This window comes from Ochotona curzoniae, unplaced genomic scaffold, assembly GCF_017591425.1.
Source record: "Ochotona curzoniae isolate NIBS_2020 unplaced genomic scaffold, NIBS_Ocur_1.0 contig_3819, whole genome shotgun sequence".
NCBI lineage: Eukaryota > Metazoa > Chordata > Mammalia > Lagomorpha > Ochotonidae > Ochotona > Ochotona curzoniae.
Genome location: NW_024466004.1, coordinates 56,402,251 through 56,413,353, shown reverse-complemented (window position 1 = coordinate 56,413,353; position 11,103 = coordinate 56,402,251). Strand labels below are relative to the sequence as shown.

At 49.3% G+C, this 11,103-nt stretch overlaps 1 protein-coding gene across 1 annotated transcript in view; it reads right to left on the bottom strand.

The window, feature by feature from the left end:
• Positions 1–5,854: 5,854 nt before the first annotated feature.
• The window catches only part of FOXO3 (forkhead box O3), a 109,786-nt gene continuing 104,537 nt past the window's right edge, over positions 5,855–11,103 (bottom strand). The window contains exon 4 of the mRNA XM_040983867.1: positions 5,855–10,459. The gene's annotated coding sequence lies outside the window, so the exon portion shown is untranslated. The remainder of the gene's footprint in view (positions 10,460–11,103) is intronic.

The following is an 11,103-nucleotide window of genomic DNA, read 5'->3' as shown; positions in this document are numbered from 1 at the left end:
TTTGCCATGATCCTATTCATGTACCAATGTAGGATGGTATTGTGTCCACTTGTAGGCTCCAATATCCTTCCCCCCCGCCCCATTACCTCCTCTCCAGTCTTAGCAGAGTAGATATAACCTATCTACCTGCACTCCTTAGGATATGGGGTTAGCTTTTCTTTGATTTTTATTTTCTGTTGAAAACTGTTTACAAAGTTGAGCAGGCTGCATGCCCATGTGGGTCTCTGATTGGGGTGGGGAGGGTCAGACATGGAGGAAGCTGGATGGAATACATGTTTCAGGTTTTTTTCCCTGTGTCCTCTGGGGAGGAGGAGAGGGAGCCTCTCCTTGCTGTCAAACCACATCAGCACCCAGGGATGGGGGGGGGGGGCAATCATTTAATGACACCTTAGAGAACCTGATGTGGGGAAAGAGTGTTCTGAAGGTGTTACTTGAGTGATTTTGATAGTTCTGAGAAGTTGTGGGTTTGATTACATGAGAATTGAGGAAATCTTTTCCAAGGTCGACTGGTTGACAAAAGTCCACTTAGTGCATCCACAGACCCAGGAACATGTTGCTAGCTTGACCAGGAGAGTTGTCCAACCTATTCTGCTTTCCATCCTCCGTGGAGGCAGGTGATGTCTCCTGCTGGATTAGATGAGCTGGCCATCGTGTCCCCTTGTGAATCTGAACATGCTGTTCACTTCACAGGCATCAGCAACTGAGGAGGCCCAGTTCTGATACATGCACCTCAAGGTCAGATTACAAAGCCTGTGATTTTCTCTGTGGCCTGGGGCTGAGTCCAGCAGTCTAGTTGGGGAGTTCCCAAAAGAACCTCATCTGCAGTGACCTCAAACCTGACTCTTGTGTGTACAGCAAGTGCAGGATCATGTTTGGTCTGTTACCTGTACCAACCAATTAACATACTGATGGATGCAGCTTCCTAGACAGTTCTTGTCAACCCCATATTTCATAGAAACTGTGAGTACTGCAGCCCAGTCTAGCCAGCCTACCAGACCTAGTTCTCATGCAAACCAGTGGGCGCTGTGGTCTAGTTGGGGCAACCTTCCAATAACCCCTAACAACCCCGAACAGGACTGCTACCAGCTCTGGTTTTTGTGCATGCCAGCCTCTGCTGTGGCCTAGCCTGACCCAGCCCACATCCCATCTGTCTCTTGTGCACATCTATTGATGTTGTGGCTTAGCTCAGCCCAACCTGCTCCCAGACCTGACCCTCACATATGCCAATAGGTGCCACTGCCTTGTCCAGCCTGGCCCACCCCCAGACCTGGTTCTTGTGTTCACCAGCAGTAAGTGCAGCCTACCAAAGGAGTGCTCACAGTTCCCCAGCTAGGCATGTTCTCAGCTCTGGATCTTGTACTTGCCAAGGAGTACTGTGATCTATAGCCTGGCATGATTTGCGCTCAGTCCTGACATTTGCCAGCTAGTGCTGTGTCCTAGTCTGACTGTCCCACACTTTCTCATGCCAGTGGGTGAGACTGCCTGGCCCACCCTGGGCTATCCCCAGTCCCAGCTCTCATGCTCACCTGTGGCACAGCAGGGGAGTCCCGGAGGTTCCTCTAATATGCATGCCCACAGCCCTGGGTCTTGTGTATGCTGGCAGGTGCCGCAACCCAGTCTGAGATGACCCGCCCTCAGTCATGGCAACCAAGAACAGGTGCTACAGCCTGGCTCAGCCTAATCTGCCCCCAGTCCAGCTCTTGCCAATGAGTGCAGCAGCCTAGCCCAGCCTTGCCCATTCCAAGCACCAGCCCTCATATGAGCTTGCAGGTGTTGTAGTCCAGTTTGGCCTGTACCCTATCCTGACTCTCACAAGTGCCAGTGTTTGCTGAGGACTGACCCTGCATGGCCTGCCCCCAAACCTGGCTCACTTGTATACCAATGGGTGTTATAGCTCAGCCTGGTCTGGTCTGCTCCCATCACCAGCTAAACAAGGGAGTTCCCCAAGTTCCCCTGCCAGACCCACTCCCACTCCTAGTAATGGATTGCCCGTGAGTTAGCAGGTGCTGCTGTCCAGGCTGTCATGGCTGGCCCCCACTCCTGGCATTGACTAGTGGATACTGAGTCCTGGTTCAAGTGGCCTATGTCCAATCTGGCTCTCACTGATGCGTGCTACAGCCTAGTCCAGCCTGGTCTGCCCATAGCCCTGGCTCTCATACTCATTAGCAGGAGCTTCAGCCTAGCAGAGGAGTCCCCAGAGTTCCCCTACCAATCCTAGGTTATGTCCTGGTATGGCTTACCCAGAGTCTCAGCTCTTACTGGCAGATGTTGGTCCCACATCCTGTCCTAGTTTTTGTGTATGCCACTGGGTGTTGTAGCCTGGCCCGGTCCAGCCAGTCCACCAACCCAGCTCACACACATGTTGATGAGTGCTGTGGCCTTGCCTGGCCTGGCCTGGCTGTTCCCAGCCCTGGCTCTTGTATTCCCCACTGGGAGCTGTGGCCTCATAAGGGAGTTTCTTAAGTTTCTCTACCAGACCTACTCCCAGCCCTGGATCCCACACATGCCAGCAGGTGCAGTGGCCTTGCTTGGCATGGTCTGCCCTCAATCCCAGTCTTTGCATATGTTGGCAGGTGCTACAGCCTGGGTCAGCCTAGCTTCTTCTCAACCCCAGCTCTTGCCAAGTGTGGGTTTCTTTCAGGTAAGTTATGTGGTCTAATCTAGCTCAGCCCGTCACTATCCCCAGCTCTCCATGTAAACCAGCAGGTGCTATAGTCCCAGAGAGATGAACCCTACAGAGTCTGCTCCCAGACCAGGTTCTCTCCTATTCTGATGAGTGCTACAGTCCAGCCTGATGTGGCCCATCCCCTGCTCCAACATTAAGTACTCCTCCTGCTCTGATGAGTTTAAATAGTATGTGGGTAAAGAGTTGGAAGCCAACTGCCTTCTTCACTTAGAGGTCCCAAATTTCTTGTGACTTCTACAGCACAGCTTTTCAACTTGGTTAAAAAGCTGCAAGGGTGCAAGGTACCCATGGACCAGCCACTGGGGCAGCCTGGAGTGGCTGTCCCTACCTTTCTCGTGGGCAAGTAACAGCACTGCCTGCAGGTGTGCGGTGAAAACAGTGCTTGAATTATTGTGGCTTTTCACGTTCTCAATTCTCCTTCTAGAATCTACCTCCGTGTCTACTAAAGCCAACTGGATCTTGTCCTGCTGATTCCTCTCTTGCTAGTTAACACTCCTAGCTCTGATGTCTGGCATTTCCTGATAGTCTACTTTTCTTTTTTAGATTTATCTGAAAGGTAGGGTCTCTCTCTCTCACACACACACGCAACACACACACACACACAACACAGATGAGAGAAAGAGAGAGAAAGTGTTGTATTCACTGATTCATTCCCTAGATGGTTACAATGCTCAGGGTTGGTCCAGGCAGAAGCCAGGAGCCCAGACCTACATATGGGGCTTCATACAACAGTACAGTAGCCCAAGCACTTGGGTCCCCTGTTGCCTTCCCAGGTGCATTAGCAGGGAGCTGGACTGCACGCAGAGCAACCAGGACTCGCACAGGCACTCTGATAGAGGATGCCAGCATTGGAAGTGGAGCCTTAACAATGCTGGCCTAGGCAGCCTACCTTTCTCATCTGGTTTCTCAAATATCTGTTAAGTGCTGAACAAACCCAGTCTCCTCTGTTTCCTGAACAGGTTCTGATGGTTTGTCTCCTGCCTTTGAGATGAATCACTGTGGTTGGAAAGCCTGACCCATGATGCCTTTCCTGTTTCGACGTTACCTTCCTCTGTCTCTCCAGCTGACCCGTGTGGGATTCCTTTGCTCCTAGGTGTGTGCTCACAGCCTGCCCATTGCAGCTCAGTCCTTCAGCCCATCTCACAAGGATAAGCCCAGTGCCCAGCACACAGCAGGCAGGTGCTGGTGGGTGAAGGAATGTAGGAGTCATGGAGATCTCGTGCCAGTATAAGAAGCACATTGAAATTTCTCTTCCCCAAGTGGGAGTGAGGAGCACTAGCCAGTACTCAGACGAAGGCAAGACCGATAGTTCCGACCCACGAATACATGACCCTGGGCAGAATCTCCACCCCCCACCCCCCCACAGAATCTACTTTCCTTCAGAACTTCAAAGTTGCTGATGGTCTTGGGGCCAGTGCTGTGGTGTAATGGGCAAAAGTCACTGCCTGCGACAGTGGCATCCCATGTGTGCCTGTTCAAGTTTTCCTGCTCCACTTACAATCCAGCTCCCTACTAATGAGCCTGCAAAAGCAGCAAGGATGGGCCAAGTGCTAAGGCTCCTGCCTCCACAGGAGACCCCAAAGAAGCTCCTGGCTTCAGACTGGTCCAGCTTGCTCCCTTTGAGATCATTTGGGGAGCGAACCAGCAGATGGAATCCCTTTCTGTGTCTCTTCCTCTGTCTCTCTGTAAGTCTGCCTTTTAAACAAATAAATCTTAACAAACAAGCAAAAGACAAAACTGCTCTTCTTTAGTTTTCAACTGAAGAAAATCCAGGGGAAATATTTTTCTTCCTCCAGCTCCAAGTGTGTGTGTGGTCCTTGTGTCGGTTGCTCGCTTGGATAGAGAGAAGGGCGGGAGAGGCCCTGCCTTTCTATATGCTGCCCTCTTGAACCGCATACCTCAAACATATTCCCTGGCCTGTTCTTGGCCTAGGACATGGATGACCGCTCCCCATCCCTACCCTGTAGCCTCTCCCTATTTTTCCATCTCTCAGGAGAGTGGTAATGGAGTGTGCTGAGCTGTGGTTATTCCACCTTTGGCCCCTATATTTCAGCCATGGCTGAGAACTTTGCCCTCAACTACCAGTCTATTTGCAAAATCAAATCCCTGAGGAGTTTCAGGGATGAGTACAAACCTCCCCCTTTTAAATGCAGAAGTTGAAGGAACGCCAATAAGAACTGGCTCTGTTTCTCCAGCTGGAGAGGGCTGATTATATACAGAACCTAGCTTTGTTGTGGGGTACAGTCTAGGTCCTTGTTCTCCTGGTGCCCACCACACGGCACATTTCCATCCCTGTCAATCATCAGGTCAACTTGAACTCGTCTATGGTGGCATTTTCCTCGTGGTCTTGCAAACTTGAGTCTGGTGATATTAAGAGTTACATTTCCATCTTCTGTAAGACAGCATCAAAGTAGGGAAGCAATCTCAGGTGAAATGTCACATGGCAATTGGCTTTGGCAATAGCAGGTGGTGCTGCGAGCTCTTCCCTTTGCAAGGGAGTAAAACAATGGGAACCGAAATGTCCACATGGCTTTCCCTGCACACAGACATGCCAAACAGAAAGCCAGAGCCCATAGTAGCGCTTGGGATCTTTATGCCAGATCCTGGGGGGGTGGGGGTTGGTGCTTTGCAAGCTGAGTAACTTTTATCAGATGCCTGTTAAAGCAAGACCCTTAACCAAGGCTGAGAAGGATAGTGTGCTGGCAGGGTGGCATTCCCCGTGTCCCCGACAGAAGCAAGAAGGCATGAACCAGGCATGTGGCACTACCACAGCCACTGCCACCCACAGGCCTGGGTTTGACCTTCAGCAGGCAGGGAGGCACTGCTTGTGAGGTGTGTTGGGCTCACTCGGGGACCTTGCTAGGACCCCTCGCTGGCACAGGAGAGCCTCTCTATTTGATCAAGTTCTTTTTGCTCCAGGTCAACGTAACTCTGTGTCAACCAAGTCGCTCCCTGCCACCACACACAATGCCTTACATGGATTTCTACTAACTGGTTTGGGTCTCTGTGGAGGAGGAAGAAATGGGCCAAAGTTCACTGGGTTCATTTAGTTGACAGATCTCAGCTTCGTGCCTCTCCCAGCCTGTGAAGAAGCTCCATGGGGTCAACTTCGAGATAAACTCAGCCTTTGAGATCAGGAGAGAACAAAAAGACTTTTCTAGAGTGAGATAGAGTGTCATTGATGCTTTATTTACATGCGTCACCATCTCTTTTACAAACTAGATTATGGGTTTAAATGGAATACACAAGGCAATATCTACAAACACCAAGGAAAGTACGGCATCATCATCATTGCTAATTCATTTGGAAAGGGGAAAAATTCCCAAATCAAACTGGTTTTGATCTTTGAGAAGAAAAGCCGGTGAAGTTAATTTGTGGCAACAGATGGTTAGACGAAGTCCTCAGTCAGAACGCATTGTGATAGTGTTTGCTGTGAGAGGAAGGATGAGGTGCTTCAAACCAAGATACGAGCTGCGTGACCAGTGGCTGTTGAATATGACCATGCACCATATTTACTTCTAATTGGTATGGGGGTCTAAGCAAGAAATCAAAAATAGATAAGACAGTTCTACAGATACTGTATACAGATTTTTTTCCATTCATGCAACTTTTTTCTTAAAAAAAAAAGTTTAACATGTGAGGCCAAAATGCACAATACATTTTTTTTAAAACATTAAACTAATTTCTCTGGCCCTCCTTCACATCGGTTTACATTTCCCGTGTACATGATGTGCTAGAACTAGTATACAGGGGAAGTCTGATTGCCAGGCAATGACATCCTTTGGGAGATGTGAGGGACCAGACACATGGTCTCTTAAAAGCAGCTACACGGATTATTTCTAGAATGGCAGAGGCCTTGCAACCAATCATTCATCAAAGAAAAACACATACAAATCAGACTCAATTGGAGGGAAATAGGCCATTCACTCAACCTGCATAAAGTGCTACCCACTTGAGCTGTACATCACTGTACCCTTCACACGCTTGGGCAACTGCTTTTGGGATCTTGTCGGATGAGACATGATTCTATGGCAACTTGAATTTGCCCTTGCTGTACCCTGCCTCCCCCAGATCTCCAGGGAGAGATTGGTTTTTTTCGTACCTCTTGACTAGTGATTATGTTTTATGAAAAAAAAATTTTTTTTTTGCTTCCCTTAATTAAAAGAGTATCATTCTGCCTAATCATACAATGTTTTCCAAATATACCAAGGCTAAGAAGATCAGCACGCTGAGTTGCCAGGGCAAAGGGTGGGCAGTCCTTTTGCTTCTACAGAGAAAGGGTAATACTTTATTTCTTCTCATTAGCCCTAAACACCAGAATGTGCATGGGCAGAGATTGCTCAACTGTGGATGGTCTTTTGCAAGATTCAAATGTCTGTTCTTCAGGATGAGCTCACCATCATCAGGTGGAAGGCAAAGTCTGCTCCTCCCTTGCCTGAGTGTGTATAAAAGTTTGGAAGCCACCTGGAATTGCACCTGAGATGGGGCACACCTGTCCCGAGCAGTGAAACACACACACACACACACACACACACACACACACACACACACAATTTCACATGTCATTGTACTGCCAGTCTCATACTCACTCCCAATCAGTGGGGCACCCTAAGCCTGGTGCCCAGTCCTTCTGCCAGGAAGGGACAGGATCAAGCCAGAGTTCTTTCCCAGCCTTAGGACCAGGTATCTGGCTCTGAAGCCCTCTCAGGAACAATGGAGCTACAGAGTGCCTGTCATGATTCCAATATCAAATCCTCTAATTTCTCATCATGAAACCAACAGCTTTGTAAAGAGGCTTATGGGAAAGAAAAGCTCCATAGCACCCTGGGTAGCTGGCATTGGGGTATCAAACACCAGTGCCCAGAATGACCAGGTCAGAAAACTCATTGTCAGGGACCCATGACATACGGAGTGTTACATGGCGGCCAACCACCACTTGGCCCATCCTGCAAACAGGGTCTTGAGAGAGCAGCCAGAAGGGCCTGGGTCCCACCTGCCCAGTGCTGCAGCTTAGGACTAGGCTGGTGTAAGGCAGCCTGGCTGCTGTGTATAGGAGGCCAGCCAAGGGGGGCAGGATCATGGAGAGGCTGCTGTGCTATCTATTCAATGCTCTCCTGGGACTGGCAGATTTCACTGCGTGGTGGCTGCCCGTAACTCAGCCTTGGTGTCAGCTCTTCACAATATTCTATGCTGTTCTCTGAGTTACAAAAAAGAGAAAGAAAGAAAGAGAGAGAAAGAACAAACACAAACCAAAGCATTCTGCCTCCATTTTCCCGACCTGCTCTGTGGCTGCCCTGTCCCCCATGCCCCCACTGTCCCTCCCTCATCTATTTCGGCTTAAGAACTGTGACCTGGTGTCCCGGAACAGTAATATGTTCTGCCTGAAACCCAAAACGCATGGGAAAGAAGAGAGTAGGTGAGATGCTGCAGACTGGCAAGGAATGCAGCATCTTTAAGCTGAAACATACCTGTTGATGGAGGAGGGGGGTTGCCTCTCTGGTTCCCACAGCAACTCCAGGGTCTGCAAAACTGCAAGAGCTGGAAGTTCTTTCCCTAGTTCATCCACTTGTCCTCTAGGATGGAGGCCTTCATCTGGAAGCACTGGGATTTCCCTGGATCTGGTATTGCACCACCTGCTGTCCCCAGCCTCTGCCACTGCCTTTGCACAGCATCCTACCCAGAGCAGCCCTTTTTGCTGATCCCTGACGGCTCTTGCCCATGGCAGGCTCCTATGGGAGTCAAGGAATTGGCTAGCATCATTACCAAGAAACACAGTAAACAGGTCTGGCTCGCCAACAAGCAGAACACATGAACAGGATACATATGCTTTAAAAAATATATACATACTTTTAAAATGAAGATTATAAATGTGTAGCAGTGTAGAAAAGGCTGATGTGCTATTGGCCTACTATACCCACATTTGCACAATGATTTTATAGTCTGGAAAAGGCAGGGCAAAATCAACAGGGCTGTCGCTCAAACACAAGGATCCAATGTGAGGTGGGCGAGACACACTGACAATACCAGATGGAATGCTTATGGTGCAAGGAGGTGGGGTCCACCCCCCACCCAGCAACCCCATGAAGGAGTAGTAAAGCAAAGGTGCACAAAAGGGGGCTCCTGGTAGGTGGGGAGTGCAGGAGGGTTAGGGTGGCATGTGTGTGTTGGTGCCCACTGCTGCGCCATAAGCATCAACAGGCACTTAAGCAAGGGGAGGTCTGTGCTCAAAGAACCGGCCTGTGTTCCTATGCAAAGGGTTCTGCTTTTGTACTGTACATGGTAAAATACATGTATACATTTATATGCCTGATGCTTGTGTATGTGGAGAAGAGAGCCTTTGTGTTGCTTTGGAGGAGTATGCATGTGCTGTGCTAATCGGAGCGCCAGCGCACCTGTGTCACAGGTACCACAGGTGTCCCCGCGACTCTGTCTACAAAGAGGGGGGCAAATAGGATCAGACTTCCCAGGTTCAACAGAAAGCACCTTGACAGCACCGTAAAACTTGTGGAAAACAAAAGAAAATGAAATCCACAGAAGCAGGAGAGTTATAGGAAAAAAAGTTAAAGCTGCCCTATTGTGTACTTTCATTGCATCCCTTGTACAATTCCAACCCAAGCTTATGCATATATGTACACACACACACACGTATGAATCAGTTTGTATGCTATATGCCTCTCACACATTTATGGCAGATCAGATTACACACAGCAGGGCTGAAAACCACCCAGGGTATGAACCTAGGAGACGGGGAATTCAAAGCTGCCTTAGCACTGACTCGGTCTACACTCTTCACACATCTCTCACTGCAAGCTTAATAATGCTCACCTGCAAGCTCATGTCTTCTGCAAAACAGCACAGGACATCATTTTTTGTTTCTTTTCTCAAAACTAAATCCTTTAGTGGCATTTGGCAACAAGTGAGTAGCTGAGCTGATTTCTTTCCTGAATAGAAGGATCCTAGTATCTAACCCACAGACCCACATTGTTCACTGCATCAGCTGAGGACACCCACAGGAGACCTTCCTGCTCTGGCACCTGCAGGCTGGGTGACCAACCTGACTCAGTCCCCGCAAACATGCGGGGCCGGACGCTGTGCTCCGCTCGCCACACCTATGCTCGGCTCAGTCCCGGATGCGCGCACGTAGCAGACAATTGTGCCATTGTTATGTTTTTAAGAAAAGGATAATTTTCTACCCAACAAAAAAGAAGAAAGAAAATCCCCCTTTAGTTTATGTAATGTGCTAGTTTACGAAGTTCTGTGGCCTCAAAAGCATGTGACCCCCAAAGCCATAATGGTAACTGGTAATATCATTTTCCTCCAGCTTTTCAATTTGCCAGAGGAAGGCCTGTGAACATCTGAAAACAGAAATACTGCAAGTTAGTGCATGTCGGGAAAAAAAAAAAACTCAGAGAGTCAAAAGAAAACAAACACAACACTTAAAACATCCCAGAAAACCATGGTGAGAGTCAGTCACCACCAGGAACTCAAGTGGGTGTGCTCAGAAGGAGGGTAGGCGGTGCTGGCAGGTGCTGTCCTCGCTGGCAGGTGGTTCGTACCCCGCCCCCGTCCAAGGAAGGTTTTGCATACTTCATAGAGTTCCATTCCGAGGGCAAGTGCTTCACCCAGGGTCAGGCCCGTTAACAGTCTCTGCTGGGTTAGGAAAATGGCGCGGGAGTCACGAAGGTGTCAAGCTGTAAACGGTATCACTGTTCACTTGCTGAGAGCAGATTTGGCAAAGGGTTTTCTCTGTAGATCTTGTGTCAGTTTGAGGGTCTGGAGGTGGAAAGAGAAGAAAACCCAAGATCATTAACGCTCTCCCATGTGGCAGGAGGGCACACTGGAGGAGCAGCCTGCCCCCTTGCCCCATGGTACTGGGGCACCCTGGCCAAGCTCTTTTGGCTGTGGCACTTGCAGAAGTCTGAACATCAGATGGTGCAAAGCACAGCTCTCACTCACCCGGTTTCCTAGTTCGTCCTTATTACAAATGCTCAAGAGCTGCAAAGACCACAAAGGAAGCGGCGTGCTTTGTTTTAAAAGCTTCACAAAAGCTAGGCACACTATCCATGTGTCAGGGAGCCCTGTGAAGTCAGGCATGTCCAGGGTGCAGGTGGGTTTTGTTCTAGAGTTTGTGACTGAGGTGTCACCTGGGACGTGCACTCTTCTTGGGGAAGCCAGGAGAGCTGTTCACACAGTCACGTAGACCTCTCTGGCTCCTGTCCACCAGCCACATGGATTGAGTGCTCACCACTAATACCCCCAGTAAGCAGGTGACACGAAACAGCCACTTCCTACAGAGGACAAAGTCTGTGCTGGCTGGCTGTGCACGAGCTTCCCTCCACACCAAAGGAGCAAGTCATCTTTAAGTGGGTCATGCTGGCCAAGGGATTTCTATATTAAAAGTTGGCAGAGCAAGAGAA